The sequence below is a fragment of the Dendrobates tinctorius genome, unplaced genomic scaffold, assembly GCF_039654945.1.
Source record: "Dendrobates tinctorius isolate UK_male_01 unplaced genomic scaffold, ASM3965494v1 ptg000011l, whole genome shotgun sequence".
Taxonomy (NCBI): domain Eukaryota; kingdom Metazoa; phylum Chordata; class Amphibia; order Anura; family Dendrobatidae; genus Dendrobates; species Dendrobates tinctorius.
In genome coordinates, this window is record NW_027361679.1 from 18,576,317 (window position 1) to 18,599,752 (window position 23,436).

The window sequence follows — 23,436 nt, forward strand, 5'->3', positions numbered from 1 at the left end:
GTTAATTTTAGCATTTGGTGAGCATGTTAAAATAAAAAAAAATGAAGAAAGTGGAATTGCACTTTTTTTTTCAATTTCACAGTACTTGGATTTTTTTCCCGTTTTTGAGTACATGAAAAAGTTAAACCAGTGTCGTTCAAAAGTACAATTTGTCCCACAAAAATAAAGCCCTCACATGGCCATATTGACAGAAAACTAAAGAAGTTATGGCTCTGAGAAGAAGGGGAGTGAAAAAGAGAAACACAAAAATGAAAATTTGCTGCGGCGCAAAAGGGATAACATTATAGACTGCTCATGTATTTGTCAGTGGGCAAACTTTCAAAATCAGCAAGGGATCAATTACTTATTTTCCCCAATGTATATACACATAGAATACATACAGTATATATATAGATGTCAGTGACACGCATATATACACTCACTGGCCACTTTATTAGGTACACCATGCTAGTAAGGGGTTGGACCCCCTTTTGCCTTCAGAACTGCCTCAATTCTTCGTGGCAGAGATTCAACAAGGTGCTGGAAGCATTCCTCAGAGATTTTGGACCATATTGACATGATGGCATCACACAGTTGGCGCAGATTTGTCGGCTGCACATCCCTGATGCGAATCTCCCGTTCCACCACATCCCAAAGATGCTCTATTGGATTGAGATCTGGTGACTGAGGAGGCCATTTGAGTACAGTAAACTCATTGTCATGTTCAAGAAACCAATCTGAGATGATTCGAGCTTTATGACATGGCGCATTATCCTGCTGAAAGTAGCCATCAGATGTTGGGTACATTGTGGTCATAAAGGGATGGACATGGTCAGCAACAATACTCAGGTAGGCTGTGGCGTTGCAACGATGCTCAATTGGTACCAAGGGGCCCAAAGAGTGCCCAGAAAAAATTCCCCACACCATGACACCACCACCACCAGCCTGAACCGTTGATACAAGGCAGGATGGATCCATGCTTTCATGTTGTTTACGCCAAATTCTGACCCTACCATCCGAATGTCGCAGCAGAAATCGAGACTCATCAGACCAGGCAACGTTTTTCCAATCTTCTACTGTCCAATTTCGATGAGCTTGTGCAAATTGTAGCCTCAGTTTCCTGTTCTTAGCTGAGAGGAGTGGTACCCAGTGTGGTCTTCTGCTGCTGTAGCCCATCTGCCTCAAAGTTCGACGCACTGTGCGTTCAGAGATGCTCTTCTGCCTACCTTGGTTGTAACGGGTGGCAATTTGAGTCACTGTTGCCTTTCTATCAGCTCGAACCAGTCTGCCCATTCTCCTCTGACCTCTGGCATCAACATGGCATTTCCGGCCACAGAACTGCCGCTCACTGGATTTTTTTTCTTTTTCGGACCATTCTCTGTAAACCCCAGAGATGGTTGTGCGTGAAAATCCCAGTAGATCAGCAGTTTCTGAAATTCTCAGACCAGCCCTTCTGGCACCAACAATCATGCCACGTTCAAAGGCACTCAAATCACCTTTCTTCCCCATACTGATGCTCGGTTTGAACTGCAGGAGATTGTCTTGACCATGTCTACATGCCTAAATGCACTGAGTTGCCGCCATGTGATTGGCTGATTAGAAATTAAGTCTTAACACACAGTTGGACAGGTGTACCTAATAAAGTGGCCAGTGAGTGTATATTACATATATATATATATATAGAAGATATATAGATAGAAGAAACGCTGGCAATTCACATGCCATGTACTGTAAAATCACAGCAGGAGCTAACAGGATAGAAGAGATGGATTATATACAGTAAATACAAATAGAATAGGTTGATATCTAGATTTTTGTGACAAATGCAATCAGTATAGTGTATGTGCAGCTTACTGTACATGTATTAAATAAATAAAATATTTTTTGGAAAAAAAAATTGCACAAGCTCCCACGCAATTTTCGTAACCAGCAGAGGGAAAGCCAATGTCTTGGGGCCATTGTTTATAGCTTGGGAAGGGTGTAATACCCATGGAGTGTCCCAGGCTATTATCAACACACAGCTGTGTAATTAGCCTTTACAGGCTATTAAAATGGAGGACGCCCCCAAAAAACATGGGGTCCCCCTATATTTAAAAAACAGCAAATGCTATGTAGACAGCTGCGAACTGATATCAGTAGCCTAGGAAGGGGCCATGGATACTGCCCCCCAGGCTAAAAACATCAGCTCTCAGCCACCATAGAAAAGGCATATCTCTAACATGAGCCACTTCTGGCACTTAACCTTGCTTTTCCCACTTGCCCTGAAGTGGTGGGAAGTAAGGTGATAGTTGGAGGGTTGATGTCACCTTTGTATTGTCAGGTGACATCAAGCTCCGAGGTTAGTAATGGAGAGGCGTCAATAAGATGCCACTATTACTAACCTCATGTTCACATTTTAAGAAAACACAGACACCCAGAAAAAAGTATTTTAATTGAAAGACACACTCTTTTAATATTCTTAGTTAACCGTACAACATTGCTTATTCTCCTGATGCCCTCGTCATCTGCAAAAGAGGTAAAAAAAACAAACAACAAAATTCCTCACCTTTCCGCAGAGATACTTTTAATCCAATTGTCGCATGAAGCATCTAGCGCTGCTAAATCTAGGCTGCATGATGCATCAATGTAGCCTTTCATCCAGCACAGACACTGAGCAATGCGTGCTTAATGTCTGCCTGTGAACTGCTATTCCCTGTCTGAGTATACTGCGAGCGTGAGAAAGTTCTCCTGCTTGTGGTGCCATCTGACAGATCATGTGAGTTCGCGGCCAATGAACTCACTTCACCGACTTTTCAAAGGACACCGGTGCATAAAAACCCTGACAGCAGTCGCATGGTCCAAGTGCTGTGATTTTTTTTTCTCACACCCATAAAACAGCAGGGCACATTTCATACAAGTCTGTTGTGGACTGCTTCTATTGTGCTTCATGCAATAGTAGACCTTTCTAAATTTTATTTTTTTCACTTGCTAAATGTGATACAGCAGAGCATATGTCATCTTATCATTTAGTGATGTGATGACATTGTTTTGTAATTTGAGATGTTGGCCATGAAAAAATATTTTTTTTGGCAGTTGCTGCTATGATTCAGCATGCCATATCTCACTTTGTTATTCAGTGGCAATAAAATTCAACTGTCTGCATAGCTCATGCAGATAAAAGAAAATCTGTTTCTAAATGTGATACAGCTCGCCATATCCCCTGTCATAATTTTGTGGCAGTGAAATGAATCTGTCTGCAGAGCTCATGCTCATAAAATATGTTTTTCTGTGGCTAAACGTGATACAGCCCACTATATCCCATTTTGTAATTTGTGGCGGTGTACTGAAGCTGTTTGGAGAGTTCATGCACATAAAAAAAATTCTATTGCTAAACATGATACAGCCTGACATATACCATGTTGTAATTTTACGGCCATGAACTTGTTCTGTGTGCAGAGCTGTTGTACAGTAAAAAATATGTGTGCACTTGGTAACGTGATTCAGCATGCTATATATCAACTAGTTATTTAGTGGCGGTGAAAGTGAACTGTCTGCATAGCTCATGCAGAATTGCAGATTAAAAACAAAACAAAAAATTCTGTTGCTAAATGTGATTCAGCCTGCCATATGCCATGTCGGAATTTTGTTTTGGTGAAATTAAGCTATCTGCAGAGATCATGCAAATTTTAAAAAAACTGTTACTTTTGCTAAACTTGATGCAGCCCGCCAAATTCCACTTTATAATTTTGTTTTGGTGGAATGAAGCTGTCTGGAGAGCTTGTGCACATTAAAAAAAACAATTTCTGTTGCTAAACGTGTAATTTTGTTGTGGTGAACTTAAGCCATATCCCACATTGTAATTTTGTGGCAGTGAAATTGTTCTGTGTGTAGGGCTGTTGTACAGTCAAAAAATATTTTTGGCAGTTGCTATCATGATTCTGCATGCCATATATGACCTTGTCATTTATTGACGGTGAAATTGAATTGTCTGCATAGCTCATACAGAATAGCAGATTAAAAAAAAAAAATTTCAGTTGCTAAACGTGATACAGACTGGCTTATCCTTTGTTGTAATTTTATGGGGTGAAATGAAGGTGTCTGCAGAGCTCATCCACATTGAAAAAAAACATTTTTTTCTGTTGCTAAACATGATAAAACCTGCCATATCCCCATTGCAATTTTATGGCGATGAAGTTATGTGTCTAGAGCTGTACAGTAACGTGCCATATATCACCTTGTCAGTTAGTGGTGGTGAAATTGTTGTGTGTGCAGAGCTGTTGCACATAAAAAAATATTTTTTTTTACAAATGTGATACAGCAGGCAAAATCTGAGTTTATAATTGTTTGGAGCATATCTTCTAGGTTATACAGGCCTCATCCACACTAAAAACAAACTTGTTAAATTACTAACTTGATACAGTAGGGGAGATATTTGTTTGAAATTGTTAGGAGCTTCTAGTCTATGTTATACAGCTCTCATCACCAGTCAAAAAAAATGTATTTGTTACTAATGTCATATAGTAGGGTAGATCTCACTTTGAAATTGTTTGGAACTTATCTTCTTTGTCATACAGGCCTCATACCCACTCAAACAATTAATTCTTCTGTTGCTAATATCATACAGTAGGGTATATCTCACTTTGAAATTGTTTGGAGCATCCAGTTTATTTTATACATGCCTCATCCACACACACACAAAAAATTCATCTGTTACTAACGTTCTACAGTAGGAGAGATTTCAATTTGAAATTGTTTGGAGCATCTAGACTATGTTATACAGGCCTCATTTACAGGCCCAAAAACATTTTTTCTGTTACTAACATTCTACAGTAGGGGAGTTTTCAATTTGAAATTGTTTACAGCATCTAGTCTATTTTATACAGGCCTCATCCTCACAAAAAGTATTTTCCTCTGTTACTAACGTTCTACAATAGGGGACATCTCACTTTGAAATTGTTTGGAGTCTATTTTATACGGGCCTCATCCACACATAAAAAAATTCTTCTGTTGCTAACATTCTACAGTAGGGGAGATCTCAATTGGAAATTGTTTGGAGAATCTAGTCTATTTTATACAGACTTCATCCACACATAAAAAATGTATTCTGTTACAAATGTCATACAGTATGGGAGATCTAATTTTGAAATTGTTTGGAACATATCTTCTTTGTTATACAGGACTCATCCACACTCAGTCATTTCTTTCTTCTGTGACTAACGTGATTCAGCAAGACATATTTCACCTTGTCATCTAGTGCCTCTGAAATTCAGCTGTTTGCAGAGCTGGTGCAGAGTAAAAAAATAAAATTTTCTGTTGCTAATACTATGCTCCTGCCACACTATCTGAACAACATGACTAGGAAAAAGGCAGGTCATGATGGAAGGGGGATAAGGCTTGGTGTTCAAGGTATGTTTGTTTGGTAGGTAATGGTGGTAATGTTTGTGAAAGCACTAGTGAACCAACAATGTCATGTACTATGCAAAGACAACTGACAACTTCTGTTACTGGATGGGCTACTCCACTACCTTTCTTTGGCGGATGCACAGTGGTCTGCCTTGTTGATGTGGCCCAGAAAGAGCATGTGCTCGAGTGGATATCAAGCGAAGCTTCAATTGGCCTCTCCTTCTCTTCCTCTATCTAAACATCACACCCAGTACAGTCCACAGAGATGGCATTCCAATTACCCTTGCTTCCCCCGCCTCACAACTCTCCAACCACCCAACTGATTGTAGGGAACCACAGATGGGTGAGTCTGAAGAGCAGTGTAATTAGAAGTGAACTCAAAAGCTTCACAGAGTCAAAAGGAGGAAATTATTTGCAAAAATGCCCAATTTTTTTTAGCTTCGATCTGGGGCAGGACGATGTAGGATCCTAGCAGCATCCTAACCCTGCTTACCGGATATTAACACCTGGGGGGAGGTGATCCTGATGAGACTTAGATATCCGAGGCTCACACGGACTGTACTGTGCTGTCAGGGCAGGAAGAGGAGGAAGTTGACTCTCAGGGCGAGGAATGTGATAACTCAGAGGATGATGATGAGGTGGCAGATCACACAACTCTGACTGTGGCCAGCAGCGTTCGCGGATCTGTAGCTCGCAGATGCAGCAAGGGTTTCCTAGCCTGGGCCTTTTTTGACACCACAAAGGATGAGCCAACTTAAATAATCTGGCCACTTTGCAAAAAAAACTGAAAAGAAGGAAAAAGTCCAATAATTTGACTACTACATGTGTGAAGCTTCACATGCGCTATCAACATGCGTTACTCTGGGAATCCCACCGAGCTAACATGAGGACCAGCCAACCTCAACAACTATCAGCCACCGCATCAATTGCATCTGCTGCTTATTCCTCCTCCTCTGTTAATGTGCCAAGTATTGCGATGTAGGTTTCCAACCGCAAAACCTCGGGTTCTTTAACCCACTCCAGTCAGGCTGAGTGAGAGCCCATCAGCTGTAATGAAAGTGGACATGCCTGCTGTTTTTGACCAATCTGAAAGAACAAGCACACCATAACTTTCTCAATCTACTATAACATTTCCACCTGCATTTCCCTCATGGTCCAGCAGTTTGCCCGGTTCACTATACTGCCTCTTCTCTCGGCACTGCAGCCGGCCCACTGTCTAGAAGTTGAGGTCGTGTAAAAGATTGTTTCTTTCAACACATGACAAAGCTAAGAGGATGAACTCTACCATCCCCAATCTGTTGGCCACAGAAATGCTGCCTTCCCTGGTAGATGCAGATGGATTATGAAAGCTGATGACCATTGCAATCCCCCAGTAACAGTTGCCCAATTGCCATTACTTTTCTCCGAAAGCTGTGCCTGCTCTACATCTCAAATAATATCACCAGTTCCTTGAATAAATCTTTGTCTGCCAGGGTGCACTTCACCACAGACACTTAACATAGTAACATAGTTAGCAAGGGTGAAAAAAGACATTTGTCCATCCAATTCAGCCTATATTCCATCAGAATAAATCCCCAGATATATGTCCTTCTAAAGAACCTAATCACTGTAAGATACAATATTATTTTGCTCTAGGAAGACATCCAGGCCTCTCTTAAATGCCTTGACTGAGTTTGCCATCACCACCTCCTCAGGCAAGGAATTCCAGATTCTCACTGTCCTAATAGTAAAGAATCCTCTACTATGTTGGTGGAAAAACCTCTGCTCCAGATGCAGAGAATGCCCCCTTGTGACCGTCACCTTACTTGGTATAAACAGATCCTCTGAGAGATATTTGTATTGTCCCCTTATATACTCATACATGGTTATTAGATCACCCCAGTCATCTTTTTTCTAGACTAAATAATCCTAATTTTGCTAACCTCTCTGGATATTGTAGTTCCCCTATCCCTTTTATTAATTTTATTGCCCTCCTTTGTACTCACTCTAGTTCCATTATATCCTTCCTGAGCATCAGTGCCCAAAACTGTACACAGTTCTCCATGTGCTGTCTAACCAGGGATTTGTACAGAGGCAGTTTAATGCTCTCATCATGTGTATACAGACCTCTTTTAATGCACCCAGCTTGGGTGCACTCCACTTGGATGAGTAAGCATGGCCAAGGGCATTATATCTCGCTGACTGGGTGACTCTGACAGCTGTCAGGGCATTCGGGGAAGGTGCAGCTCCACAAGTCTTGGAATCCCCAAAGCTTACAGGACAAACCACTATATTTCACACTTCCTCCACTGCTTCTACCTCCTCCTCTACCTCATCAGGGGTTCTGCCTGCACCCTCATCCTCTGCCTTAATGAGACATGCTTTCCAACAGTACAGAGTGAATCCACACCACCTCCGTACTGCCCAGGCAGGGATCACCGCAATCAGGCAGTGCTAAAATTGATATGCCTTGGTGATCACAGTTATACAGCTGAAGAGTTGTGAACAGCTCTCCAGACCGAGTTTCAGCAATGACTGTCTCCACTGAACCTTCATCCGGGGTAGGCTGTGTACGAAAACAGTGTGAACCTGGTGGCAGCCCTATGCCGAGGCAAGCTCACACACGTTCCTTGCATGGCTCACATCCTCAACCTGGTGGTAAAGCATTTTCTCCACCTCTAACCTGGCCTGGGTGATGTGCAGCAGAAAGCACGGAAGCTGTGTGCTCACTTCTGCCGTTTGAACCCCTCAGATTATCGACTTGCATTGATACAGAGGTCTTTGTCCATGCCAGTTAACAGGTTGATATGCAATGTGCTGACACGGGGGAATTCCACTCTGCACAGATAGTATAGTACGTTATAGCGATTGGCCATGCACACTGGTGGTGTGCGGCCAATCGAGGCCGGGTGTCAGCGGATTCTCACAGCTGACACCTGGCACTAAGTGCCAGGAGTGGTTAAAGATCACTCCCGGCACTTTAATACCTGAAGTGCTGCGATTGAACACGATCACAGCATTCTGGGAGCAGGCAAAGGGCTGACAGCAATCAAAAATACGGATATACAGTGGAGCAAAAAAGTATTTAGTCAGTCAGCAATAGTGCAAGTTCCACCACTTAAAAAGATGAGAGGCGTCTGTAATTTACATCATAGGTAGACCTCAACTATGGGAGACAAACTGAGAAAAAAAAATCCAGAAAATCACATTGTCTGTTTTTTTTTCATTTTATTTGCATATTATGGTGGAAAATAAGTATTTGGTCAGAAACAAAATTTCATCTCAATACTTTGTGATATATCCTTTGTTGGCAATGACAGAGGTCAAACGTTTTCTGTAAGTCTTCACAAGGTTGCCACACACTGTTGTTGGTATGTTGGCCCATTCCTCCATGCAGATCTCTTCTAGAGCAGTGATGTTTTTGGCTTTTCGCTTGGCAACACGGACTTTCAACTCCCTCCAAAGGTTTTTGATAGGGTTGAGATCTGGAGACTGGCTAGGCCACTCCAGGACCTTGAAATGCTTCTTACGAAGCCACTCCTTCGTTGCCCTGGCGGTGTGCTTTGGATCATTATCATGTTGAAAGACCCAGCCATGTTTCATCTTCAATGCCCTTGCTGATGGAAGGAGGTTTGCACTCAAAATCTCACGATACATGGCCCCATTCATTCTTTCATGTACCCGGATCAGTCGTCCTGGCCCCTTTGCAGAGAAACAGCCCCAAAGCATGATGTTTCCACCACCATGCTTTACAGTAGGTATGGTGTTTGATGGATGCAACTCAGTATTCTTTTTCCTCCAAACACAACAAGTTGTGTTTCTACCAAACAGTTCCAGTTTGGTTTCATCAGACCATAGGACATTCTCCCAAAACTCCTCTGGATCATCCAAATGCTCTCTAGCAAACTTCAGACGGGCCCGGACATGTACAGGCTTAAGCAGTGGGACACGTCTGGCACTGCAGGATCTGAGTCCATGGTGGCGTAGTGTGTTACTTATGGTAGGCCTTGTTACATTGGTCCTAGCTCTCTGCAGTTCATTCACTAGGTCCCCCCGCGTGGTTCTGGGATTTTTGCTCACCGTTCTTGTGATCATTCTGACCCCACGGGGTGGGATTTTGCGTGGAGCACCAGATCGAGGGAGATTATCAGTGGTCTTGTATGTCTTCCATTTTCTAATTATTGCTCCCACAGTTGATTTCTTCACTACAAGCTGGTTGGCTATTGCAGATTCAGTCTTCCCAGCCTGGTGCAGGGCTACAATTTTGTTTCTGGTGTCCTTTGACAGCTCTTTGGTCTTCACCATAGTGGAGTTTGGAGTCAGACTGTTTGAGGGTGTGCACAGGTGTCTTTTTATACTGATAACAAGTTTAAAAAGGTGCCATTACTACAGGTAATGAGTGGAGGAAAGAGGAGACTCTTAAAGAAGAATTTACAGGTCTGTGAGAGCCAGAAATCTTGATTGCTTGTTTCTGACCAAATACTTATTTTCCACCATAATATGCAAATAAAATGAAAAAAAACAGACAATGTGATTTTCTGGATTTTTTTTTCTCAGTTTGTCTCCCATAGTTGAGGTCTACCTATGATGTAAATTACAGACGCCTCTCATCTTTTTAAGTGGTGGAACTTGCACTATTGCTGACTGACTAAATACTTTTTTGCCCCACTGTAAATAAACATGGTACAGCTCAAAACATCATCTTGTCCCGCAAAAAACAAGCCCCCCTCACACAGCTCCATCACCAGAAAAATTAAAAAAGTTACACCTCTCAGATTAAAGCGATTATTTTTAGTATAAAATAGTTTTTAAAAAATAGTTTTAAACAATGATATAAATGAGGCATTGCTATAATCGTACCAACCCGAAGAATAAAATTGCTTTATCAATTTTACCACATGCGGAAAGGTATACATGCCCCCTCAAAAGAACTTCATGAATTGCAATTTCTTGTTCATTCTGTCTCCCAAAAATCAGAACAAAAAGCGATCAAAAAATGTCATGTGCTCTAAACTGGTGCCAATAAAAACGTCAACTGTTTTTGCAAAAAAACAAGACCTCACATGACTCTGTGGGCCAAAATATGGAAAAATTATAGCTCTCAAAATGTGGTGATGCAAAAACTATTTTTGCAATAAAAAGAATTTTTCAGTGTGTGACAGCAGCCAAACATAAAAACCCGCTATAATGCCTCTTTCACAAATCCTGACATTTACAGTAGAGGGGATTTCAGTGTCAGTGTGTGTAATACTTGCGGCACATGTGTGGCATGCGTGTGAGGCATCAGTACCACAAGGATGGGTGCCAGGGAAGAAGCATTACAATAAGCACTGTTCCCCGGCGCCAGGTGCTGAACATGCCTCTCATCATTCTCCCCTGCTCTGCCTGCGATCAGCACACGCAGAGTAAAATGATAAGAGCTGTGTTCAGCACCTGGCACCAGGGAACAGTGCTTACTGTAATGCTTCTTTTCCCATAGCCGATGCGTATCACATGGATAACATCTATGTGTGTTTTGTTTATGCACATGTGCTGGATGTTTTGTGTGCCGTGCTGACATTAAAAAATGGACATGTCAATGTGTTTGTCAGTTCTTACAGACCTACACTTCCTCATTTTTTCCCAAAAAATGAGGAAGTGTGGTGGAAGGGGCCGTGGAAGTGGGCGGGGGTTGCCAGCTGGTAATGATGGTGTTGGTGGTGGTGGATCTGCTGGTAGTGGCAAAAGCAAAATAGCATCTAATGCAGGAGGTGTTGAGCCTGCGTCATTGTCTGGCTCCACAAGGCCTCAAAGGCTTCCTTTTCTGGGAGTAGGTAAACCGCTTTTAAAGCCGGAGCTTCAGCTTTACTAATTCTCCTACACATGAGGACGGGAATACTCTGGACCTGGTTTTCTCCCGTCCCGGCTCGCTGCACAACTTTACTAATTCACCTCTCCCGCTCTCGGACCACAACCTTCTTTCCTTCTCTGTCAAGAATTGTCTCCTCACCCGGGACACCCCCACTTACCACACTTATCGGAATACACGTACCATTAATACCCAACAGCTTAGGGACAATCTCCACACATCTTTAGCCCCCATCTCCACCCTCTCCTGTCCAGACATAGCATTGTCACACTTCAATAATACACTGAAGAATGCCCTAGATGAAGCAGCACCTTCTATACGCAGAAAGACCCGACACAGACAAAAGCAGCCCTGGCACACAACGCAAACACGCTCTCTTCAGCGCTGCTCGAGGTGTGCAGAGCGGCAGTGGAGAAAATCTCTCTTAGCAGAAGACTTCATCCACTATAAGTTCATGCTCAAAACCTATAACTCTGCCCTTCATCTGGCCAAACAATCCTACTTCACCACCCTCATCACCTCACTATCCAACAACCCAAGACGACTTTTTGAAACCTTAAACTCCCTCCTGAAACCTAAAGTACAGGCCCCCATCACCAACCTCAGCGGTGAGGATCTGGCCACTTATTTCCTAGAAAAAATCAACCACATCCATCAGGATATCTCAGCCCTATCTCCTCAGTGCCTGGATCCCCTTCCCTGCCGCACCTCAAGCTCACTAGACATCTTTGAGCCTGTTTCAGAAGAAGAAGTTTCCAAGCTCCTCGCTTCTGCTCGGCCTACAACCTGCAACAGTGACCCTATTCCTTCACAGCTCCTGCAGTCTCTCTCACCAGTGGTCACCACTCACCTGACTAAAATATTTAACCTCTCTCTTTCTTCAGGTATATTTCCCTCCTCATTTAAACATGCCATCATAACCCCTTTACTGAAAAAACCATCCCTGGACCAGAACTGCACTGCTAACTACAGACCTGTCTCTAACCTTCCCTTCATCTCTAAACTCCTGGAACGCCTGGTCCACTCCCGTCTAATCCGCTATCTCTCGGATAACTCTCTTCTCGACCCCTTACAATCTGGTTTCCGCTCTTTACACTCTACTGAAACTGCCCTCACTAAAGTCTCTAATGATTTAATAACAGCTAAATCGAAAGGTCATTGCTCCCTGCTGATTCTCCTGGATCTCTCTGCCGCATTTGACACTGTGGATCACCAGCTCCTCCTCACTATGCTCCGCTCTATAGGCCTCAAGGACACAGCCCTCTCCTGGTTCTCCTCCTACCTCTCTGACCGCTCCTTCACTGTATCTTTTTCCGGCTCCTCTTCCTCTTCTCGTCCCCTTACTATCGGGGTCCCGCAGGGCTCAGTCCTAGGCCCCCTCCTCTTCTCTTTATACACTGCCCCTATTGGACAAACAATCAGCAGATTTGGGTTCCAGTATCATCTCTATGCTGATGACACCCAATTATACACTTCTTCCCCTGACATCACCCCTACCCTAATTCAAAATACCAAGGATTGTCTGTCTGCTGTCTCTAGCATCATGTCCTCCCTCTATCTGAAACTAAATCTCTCTAAAACTGAACTTCTTGTGTTTCTCCCCTCTACTAACCTCACTCTACCTAACATCGAAATAACCCTGGAGGGTTCAACCATAACTCCCAAGCAGCATGCCCGCTGTCTTGGGGTCATATTCGACACTGAACTTTCCTTTACTCCGTACATCCGATCACTCAGTCGCTCTTGTCACCTGCATCTTAAAAACATCTCCAGAATCCGACCTTTTCTCACCTTTGAAACTGCTAAGACTCTTACTGTCGCTCTTATTCATTCTCGTCTGGACTACTGCAACTCTCTTCTGATCGGTCTCCCTCTTACCAAACTTTCTCCTCTCCAATCCATCTTGAATGCGGCAGCCAGGGTCATATTTCTGTCCAGCCGCTTCACCGATGCCTCCATCTTGTGCCAGTCATTACACTGGCTACCTATTCGCTACAGGGTCCAGTATAAACTCATCTCTCTCACCCACAAAGCTCTCCACTGTTCTGCACCGCCTTATATCTCCTCTCTCATCTCTGTCTATCGCCCTACACGTGCCCTCCGTTCTACAAATGACCTAAGACTAACATCCCCCGTAATCCGAACCTCGCACCTCCGTCTCCAAGACTTCTCTCGTGCTGCTCCAGCTCTCTGGAATGCACTTCCCCAGACGATCAGACTGATACCTAGCCCTGACCTATTCAAGCGCGCTTTGAAAACCCATCTCTTCAAAGAAGCCTATCACATCAACTACTCAGCAAGCTAACTTTGCCCTGTTCCCTCCTTCCAAATATTATTCTGAATCTGCACCCTACTATTCATCTGTCTCCACACCCTTCATGCACATGATAACTGCACTTGATACTTGTCTATTGCACTTAAACACACGGGCTGATGACCGGATCATGCAGCTTTATATGAAAATCCCTATTATAATTGCCAGACCTGAATTAACAAGCATTTCTCACCTACTGTGTCCCCCCATTTCCTTGTAGATTGTAAGCTTGCGAGCAGGGACCTCACTCCTAATGTCATTGTTTGAATTGTCTTAACTTGTATTGAATTTATTGTCTGTACATGTCCCCGCTTAATTGTAAAGTGCTGCGGAATATGTTGGCGCTATATAAATAAAAATTATTATTATTATTATTATTCAGCAACAAGTTTTGTCTTACATTGCTGACTCAGCCTCCAGCTCTATCGCCTCCTCTTCTGAAGTTTTAGAAAAATAAAAGCACTGAGTCCTCATTGGAGGCTCCTGGTTATGAACCACACCTTTCCTTTTGTCCTTCTCCCCAACCAAAATTGAAGGTGCTGCAGGCCACTCTACAGATTACTCCATGGAGCTGTTTTCACATACCATGCCTGGGTTATCAAGTCAAATGGTGAATTACCCAGGCCAAGATGAATCTGACATGGAGTGCACTGATGCACAGCCACTGCTAGATGATTCTGCTGGTACATTCACTCAGAGCACTACATTGTCCTCGCAGTGTACTGAGCCAGATTCTGACCCAGATGAAACTCAGGTGCCCCTTCCCGCATACTATACCACCATACACGGTGACACAGAGGAAGGTGCACATGACATTGAAGAGGAGGTGATGGATGACCCAGTAGTTGACCCAGATTGGCATCCATTGGGGGAAGAGGGTGCCACTGGCAATAGCTCAGAAGAGGAGGAGGAGCATCCGCAGCAGGCATCGACATCGCAACAGCTGTTATCTGGCAGGCCTGGAGTAGTCCAAAAAGGGGTTACAAAAACCAACAGAGTTGCAGGACAGCTTGGCCACACGGTCAAAATAGCACAGCATGCAAGGCCGCAAAATGTATTCCATAGTAGGAAGAGTGCAGTGTGGCACTTTTTTGAACAAAATCCTAATGATCAGGCAAAGGTTATCTGTAAGAAGTGCGCAAAGACCTTTAGCCAAGGGAAAAATCTGAGAAATTTGAATACCAGTTGCATGCTTAGACATTTAACGACCATGCACTTGCAAGCGTGGACGGACTACCAAACCTCACATACCACATGTGCAACTGCTCCCAAAGAAGGTAGTCAGCAATGCTACATTGTTTCCCCCACTGTAAGCCCACAGGTTAGCACACCACCAGCAACAAATGTGGAGGTGTCGTCACAAGGCAAAACCAGTCAAGGAATCAGAATGTTATATCAACGAAAGACTGAATCTAGGCCATCAGAAAGAACACCAACTCCATCATCATCATCAACCCTCTCTCAGTCCACCCTGTCCACCGCTAGTTCCACCATATGCAGCTCTCAAGTCCAGCTCACTTTAACATAGACTATGAGTAGGACAAGAAAGTACTCATCCTCTCATCCGCGCACACAGGGTTTGAACGCCCACATTGCCAAACTAATCTCATTAGAGATGATGCCCTATCGGTTGGTTGAAAGCGCAGCTTTCCGCGAACTCATGGCCTACGCAGTACCACGCTATGACCTACCCAGTCACCACTTCTTTTCTCGCAAAGCCATCCCAGCCCTCCACCTTCATGTGAAAGACCGCATTGTCCATGCACTGAAACAATCAGTGAGTGGAAAGGTGCACCTCACAACTGATGCATGGTCCAGTAGGCATGGCCAGGGCCGTTACGTGTCCATCACTGCGCACTGGGTTAATGTGGTGGATGCAGGATCCACAGGGGACAGCGGTGGTGGGACAGTGCTGCCTAGCCCACGGTATAGGAAACAGTTGTCTGTAGGCGTTCAATCCTCCTCCAGAAGCGAAAGCTCGTCCACAGAGCGCAGTCGCACGAGCACTCCATCCGCAGCTGCCAGTGTTGCACACGAGGTGTCCCCCTATCGATCAGCTAGTGGAAAGCGTCAGCAGGCTGTGTTGAAGATGATGTGTTTGGGCGACAGACACACCACGGAGGTACTGGCCGACTACTTTCAGCGACAAACTGAGTCATTGGCTGGGCAGTCTACATCTTGAGGCAGGCAAGGTAGTTAGTGATAATGGCTGGAATTTTGTGGCTGCCATAGCCCTTTCAAAACTCAGACACATACCTTGCTTGGCTCACATCTTGAACCTGGTGGTGCAGTGCTTCCTCAATAATTATCCAGAGTTAACAGCCATGCTCCAGAAGGTGCAAAGACTGTGCTCGCACATCCGCCAGTCGCCTGTATACTCCAGTTGTATGCAGAAGCTGCAGCAATTTCTCCACCTTTCCAAGCACCTCCTAATTATTGACGTTGCAACAAGGTGGAACTCCACCCTGCACATGGTTGAGTGGCTGTGCAAACAGAGGCAGGCCGTAATGCATTTATGGGAGGATACACGGGCAGGCACTTTGAGGGCAGACATGGAGTTGACAGGTGTGCAGAGGTCGAAGCTGAAAGACCTCTGTAAAGGCCTTCTGTGTTTTGAGGAATGCACACGGCTAGTAAGCGCAGACAACGCCATCATAAGCATGAGCATCCCACTTATACGTCTGCTCATGCAAACTTTGACGCACATTAAGAAGCAGGGGTCTGCAGCCGAGGATGATAAGGAAGAGGAGGAGGGAAGCCTTGATGACATTCAGCCATTGTCTGCTCTGGGACCTCTCATGGATGAGGTGGAGGAAGAAGAGGAAGAGGAGGAGGATGATGAGGGGGCTGATTATTTAGGGGAGGAAGATGCTTCTCGTGGGGGCAAGAGAAAATGTTGGCGTGGCAAGGTCTGGTACAGGCTTTCTGCGTGACTGGAGGGATGTGGATTTGCCAGAAAGTGCTCCTCCACCCAGCACTCGCAGTGCATCATTGACACCGGAAACATTGGCCCACATGTCAGATTATGCCTTGCAGATCCTAAAAAGGGACCCCCGCATTGACAAAATGATGAACAATGACGACTACTGGTTGGCCAGCATCCTGGATTCACGCTATAAAGGCAAATTACAAAACATCATGCCACAGGAGAACCTTGACCTAATATTGGCTAAAAAACAAGCAACTCTGGTAAACCGGTTGGTTGAGGCATTCCCAGCACACAGCAGCGGTGATGGTTCTCACACGAGCCGTACGGGCCGGGGGCAGCTTGGCAGAGGTGTTCATGGTGCACACAGCAGAAATGGCGTTGGAGACAGGGGTTTCATGACAATATTGTGGACTGATTTTTCAAGTCCCGCTCACACGACTGGTAATACTGCATCGATGGAAAGTGACAGGAGACAGCAGTTGTCAACTATGGTTACAGACTACTTTTCCTCCCATATTGATGTTCTCCCTCACAGGTCATTCCCCTTTGACTATTGGGCTGCTAAACTGGACACCTGGCCTGAATTGGCACATTATGCCATACAGGAGCTCACTTGCCCAGCTGCAAGTGTGCTATCGGAAAGAGTCTTCAGTGCAGCTGGATCAATCCTGACAGAAAAAAGGACCTGTCTGTCGACCCAAAATGTGGATGATCTAACCTTCATTAAAATGAACCATGCATGGGTTTCCAAGGATTTTGTCCCACCTTACCCTGATGACACATAGGTTGCCAGAAAAATGGCTTGCTTTGGTCCTCCTCTTCCTCGGACTTGACCAATTTTACCTTTAGCATCAGCTGAATGTCGCATATCAACATATACCATTTTGTAATCCTCCCCAACTGGGCGGCCTCCCCCCCATGACCGGGGTCACCACCTAGGAAACGCAACCGTGCGAGTGCCGTTGCCCTGGACAGGTGGGTAGGCTGACTCTTGGGTGTGGGCACTGGCACAGGGTCCCTCATAGTGCAATCAAGTGTCTCTGACGGTGGGGGTGCACACCCGCCGTCAGACACACAGGCGTACTATGAGAGGCCCAGTGCCAGTACCGACACCCACGAGTGTGCCCCCCTTGCTTGGGCAGGGCCCTGGCATTTGCAATGTTTACCTCTCCCTGCTCCTCTGCTGTGTAGTCTGGGCTGTCAAATCCTTCACTGGGACTGCCACTACAAATTGGTTGAACTGATAGATGATGGTTAAGACGTAGCTATGCCCTGTCCCGCTGGCCGGGCTCTAGCTTCAGATGATCAATGGCTTCCATTTCTTATGGACGTCGACTCACAATGACATGCAGTGGTGGTTTATCATCAGCTTTCACAGTTTTCCTACTCACAGACGTGTGACATTCCGGCACATATTTTTGAATGTGCCCTCTCATGGCAATCAAATAGAATCGCTTACGGCCTGTGGCTTCTGTCTTTTGCACTCCAAAGTTACGTGACACATCATGATAGGCAGTGAGCACCATGTTTACATCGTTCCCTGTGATAAAAATTTAATGGAGTTGAGTAACGGTGATGGGATCAACGGTACTGCTCTACAGCAACACTTTATTCACAAATAAATGTTTTCGCTGTCTCAACGCACAAATTAATTGAGGGTCAGCATCACCTATGAGAATTGTGACAGAAGTTTTTCCCAAGATTAGTAATTCCTAGATTTCTGCAATCACTAGACTTTATGTCAGTAATTGTATGCATCTCATTTCCTATTGCGGAGAGGCTGGACTGTCTTACTGAGACAGAAATATATATGAAGATTTAAAAATACCACCAAAAGTGTATACTGGTGTACGCTTCAAATACATTTCCTTTTTTCTACTTTTTAGATTGTAGTCTAATCCATACTGAGAACATGGAGATTTTAAATGTTTAAACTATGCTATATATACCTGCTATCCAGTGATAATGTACCCTTTCTCAACTTTGTACCATCTCTTCAAATCGATACTGGGCCTGAGAACATCTGAGTCTGCCTCCTGATCTATAGACATATATTTTTAATGTGTAAACTATGCTATACATACCTGCTATCCGGTGATACGTTACCCTTTCTCACCTTTGTCCAATCACATCTAATCCATACTGGGCCTGAGACTGTCTAAGCCTGCCACCTGATATATAGACATAGGTTTTTAATGTGTAAACTATGCTACATATATACGTGTTATCCGGTGAAACTGTACCCTTTATCAACTTTCCACAATGTTGTCGAATCCATACTGGGCCTGAGAATGGCTGCCGAGCTGTTAAGCAAGCTACAGCACCAGTGGTTTGGACACGTAAGTTTTTCATTTTTTTAGGAATGACAGTTAGGCCTAATTCCGGAATTGCGGTTAACCTGCACTTACTGGGAAATCGTCGTTCGCGGGGAATAATTGGAATCCCAGATCCCCATCACTAACGGTGTTCAGCGGGTTATCTGCACCTGTAAGCGACAAAAGCTGGTCCTTTCAGTGTAGCGCGCATGCAGCCCCGGACATGTAAGGGCATGATAGACCTGTTATTGCTCGATCTCGCGTGCCAGAGCCTCACGCATCCCTCTAGTAAGCTTGACGCGTACCGCTGGGGCATGCCAGAGTCTCGGTCGTTAACGGAATAAACCTGAGAAATCGCTAGCACAACTACAAACGGACATATCACACCACACACAGAATCGACAAAGCTTTCAATGTGTGCATCTTTTCTTTAGGTGGCATGGTTGTGGTTTCCCGGGTGGAGTCCAATTAAGCCAAAGGCTCCACCCCTGGTGGTGCCTTTTTGGACATTCCTTTAAGGTTCAGCTTTGCAATCATACTGCCCCCAGAAACCAAACACTTTGCCTTCATGGACGCTGTTTGGAGGTTCGTGGGAATAACGCCGCCCGATCAGCAGTTGCCATAATTTATTGGTGGGAAGTACGACGGAATATGATCGTGTTCGATTTCAGAATTTTTTTTTTTGTGTTTGTATTCTACATTTTTATACCAGCCTTTCTTGACTTCATAAGGGCATGACAAGCCTATATCTGTGTCTCCTCCACCTCCTTTTTTTACTCCTCTACCTCTTTTCAAAAAGTAGTTGCCCTTTTCCATGTGTTATTTTTGTCTTCTGAGCATTTTGTGTGCGTGCTTTGGAACACCTTTTAAGGTGTTTTGTTATTGTTTTCTATGTGTTTGTATGTGTTTGTGTTTGCCTGCCATTGTTTTCAATGGAGTTCGACGGTGTTCGCCGAACATTCGACGAACATTCTACGAACTTGCCTCCTGTGCGACCAACCAAAACACTAGCAGGGTGGCTCAACCCTACTCCTGATATATAGACATACATTGTTAATGTTTAAACTATGCTATATATACCTGGTATCTGGTGATACTGTACCTTTTCTGCCAGGAAGTCCTCCTCCAACCAACATTCTAAGTGTATCATTGACACCTGGAACATTGTCCCACAAGTACGCAAAAGGGTCTCTGCTGGTGGGGCCCACCCCCACCCGCCATCAGACACACCACCACACACCGCCGTACTATGAGGGGCCCTGTGCCAGCGCCGTTGCCAATGAGTGGGCCCCCCTGCTTGCTCCGGATCACAGCACTTGCAACGTTGAAATACTTACCTCTCCCTGCTCCACCGCCATGACGTCTTCTGCGTGTCCTGACAGTGATATTCTGATCAGAGAGCGCAATGACATCACGTCAGTGTGCCCTCTGCCTAAACAGCCAAGTGCAGTGAGATGGAAGATGGGGACGCCGAGGAGTCCAGACTAGTACAGGGATTCCCTAGCATGGAGACTTATTTAATTGTTTTCAATGTTGGGACAGCAATTTTTTGGGAGCACTATACTCTGGAGAATGATATATGGAGCCCACCAAACACAGGAGCATTCCAAAGGTGGACATCAGACACTGGAGCATCATTTACAGGGCCCATTATACACTAGAGATTTGAAATGGGGCCCATTATATATGGAGCATTATTTGGGCCCATAAGACAGTGGCGCTTCATCCATGGGGACCAACATATACTGTAGCATTATGTGGAGCTCATCATATACTGTTTCAAACATTATATGGGACCAAAGATTCTGTATGGAGAAATATATGGGCCTCATTACTCTGTATAGCGCACTATGCACTGGCCATAATACTGTATGGAGTAATATACTGTCCGTTTTTGTAGCTACTGGAGAATTTAAAATGGATATCAGTCATGAAATGTAAAAAGTGAAGTATTTTTCATTGTACTATACCGCTATTTCTCTGCCTTATCGGAGCATCATGAGTTGTGGTATGTGTTAAAAGGGCGCTCTTTGGCCCTGGGCCCACGAAAACCTGGAGCCAGCCCTACCTCCCACAACTTTAGCCAAATAACCCCCAGTTTTCAATGCGTAACTAGTATTATAAAGTAAATTAAGGTTGACAAGCTTCAGTAATAAGAATTTATTCTTTTGGCATTCAAATGGGAACTGAAGGTGTGTTTCCTGTCCTCCTCTCACTGCCGTCTTTTAATCCCCATTGACTTACATTGGATTTCGTGTTGCATTCGGACCCCCGACTTTTCTCTATAGTCGGCCGATTTCGTTCGACCCGACTTTTGCGAAAGTCGGGTTTCGCGAAACCCGACTCGACCCGAAAAAAGGCAAAGTCGCTCATCTCTAGTGGTTTATATATGGGCTATCAGCACTCTCAGTACAAATTTCACAACAACTTTTAGGGTCCAATTTCTCCTGTTACCCTTGGTAAAATAAAATAAAAATTGCATCTGAAGCAATTTTTTGTGAAAAAAAGTTAAATGTTCATTTTTTTAAAAAAATTCCAAAAATTCCTGTGAAACACCTGATGAGTTAATAAACTTCTTGAATGTGGTTTTCAGCACCATCATGGGTGTGGTTTTTAGAATGGTGTCACTTTTGGGTATTTTCTCTCATATAGACCCCTGAAAATGACTTCAAATGTGATATGGTCCCTAAAAAAAAAGTGTTGTAAAAATGAGAAATCGCTATTTAACTTTTAACCTTTATAACTTCCTAAGAGAAAAACAATTTGGTTCCAAAATTGTGCTGATGTAAACTAAAAATGTGGGAAATGTTACTTATTAAGTATTTTAAGTGCATGAAAATTCAGTTGGAAAATGTTCAAAATGTTCGCCAAATTTCCATTTTTTTCACAGAAAAACGCAAGTAACATCAAAGAAATTTTAGCACTATCATGTAGTACAATATGTCATGAAAAAATAATGTCAGAATCACCAGGATCCATGGAAGCGTTCCAGAGTTATTACCTCATAAAGGGACAGTGATCAGAATTGTAAAAATTGGCCTGGTCATTAACATGCAAATCATCCTTAGGGGTAAAGGGGTTAAAGACTCATGGTTGGGTGTCCATCTGCTGGATTGGCTGTAGTGGAAGATGTGTCAGTCCATATTACACTATTTCTACTCACTTGAAATTGATGCCACATTGGTGATGTCTGAAAATAATTTTCATAAATGTGAACACTCCTGATTTGGTGTCCATCCGCTGGGTTGATTGTCATGGAAAAGATGTCGCTCCCGATTATACTATTTCTACTGTGATAAAATTGGTGTCACTTTGTTGGTGTCTGACAATTTGTACACTCCTGGTTGGGTGTCTGTCTGCTGGGTTTTCTCTAGTGGTTGACTTGTCTGTCCCTATTATATTTTACCGTTACTACTCTAGTGAAACTGATACCACTTCAGTGGTGCCGGACAATAATTTTTGGAAATGTGAACACTCCTGGCTGGGTGTCTATCTGCTGGGCTGGCTGCAGTGCAAAACGTGTTAGTCTCCATTTTTCCAGTTATACTGAATAGAAATTGATGCCACTTTGGTGGTGTGTGCCATCAATTTTTGGAAATGTAAACACTTCTGATTGGGTGTCCATCTGCTGGGTTGGTTGTAGTGGAAGATGTGTCAGTCCCTTTTATATTATTTCTACTATGGTGAAATTGATGCCACTTTGGTATTGTCTGCCAATAATTCTTTGAAATGAGAACTCTCCTGATTGCGTTTCTCAATCTGCTGGGTTGGCTGTAGTGTAAGATGTGTCGATCCACAGTTTTCGAGTTATACTGTAATTAAATTGTTGCTACTTTGTTGGTATCTGCCACTGATTGTTGGAAATGTGATCACTACATAATTGGGTCGCTCCATCTGCTGGTTTGGCTGTAGTGTAAGAAGTGTCGGTCACTATTATACTATTTCTATTGTGGTGAAATTGATGCAAGTTTTTGGTGTCTGCCACAACTTTTTGGAAAAGTGAACACTCCTGGTTGGGTGTCCACCTGCTGGGTTGGCTGTAGTGGAAGATAAGTTGGTCTGTATGATACTATTTCTACTGTTGGCAAATTGATGCCACTTTGGTGGTTTCTGTGACTAATTGTTTGAAGTGTAAACACTCCTGATTGGGTCTTGCCATCTGCTGTGTTGGCTGTAGTGAAAGACCTTTTGGTCCCTATTATACTATTTCTACTGTGGAGAAATTGATGCCACTTTATTGGTGTCTTGGTCTTTTTTTTGTAATTATGAACTCTCCTGGTTGGGTGTCCACCTGCTGGGTTGGCTGTCATGGAAAAGACGTCACTCCGCATTTTGCTGTTTCTACTGTGGGGAAATTAGTGTCGCTTTGTTGGTGTCTGCCACTAATTTTTGGAAATGTGTTCACTCCTGGTTGAGTGTCCATCTCCTGGGTTGGCTGTAGCGGAAGACGTGTCGGTCCCCATTTTTCTAGTTACACTGTTTATAAATTGATGCCACTTTGGTGCTGTTTGCCACAAATTGCTGGAAATGAGAACACTCCTGATTGGATCTCTCTATCTGCTGGGTTGGCTGTAGTGGAAGATGTGTCTATCCCTATTATACTATTTCTACTGTGGTGAAAATTATGCCACTTTGTTGTTGTCTGCCACTAATTTTTGCAAATGTGTAGATTCCTGGTTGGGTCTCCTTC

General features: G+C 44.0%; 1 protein-coding gene across 1 annotated transcript in view; it reads right to left on the minus strand.

Moving 5' to 3' along the window:
• The window catches only part of GRID2 (glutamate ionotropic receptor delta type subunit 2), a 2,095,611-nt gene that overhangs the window by 939,410 nt on the left and 1,132,765 nt on the right, over positions 1-23,436 (minus strand). The gene's annotated exons all lie outside the window — the stretch shown is intronic.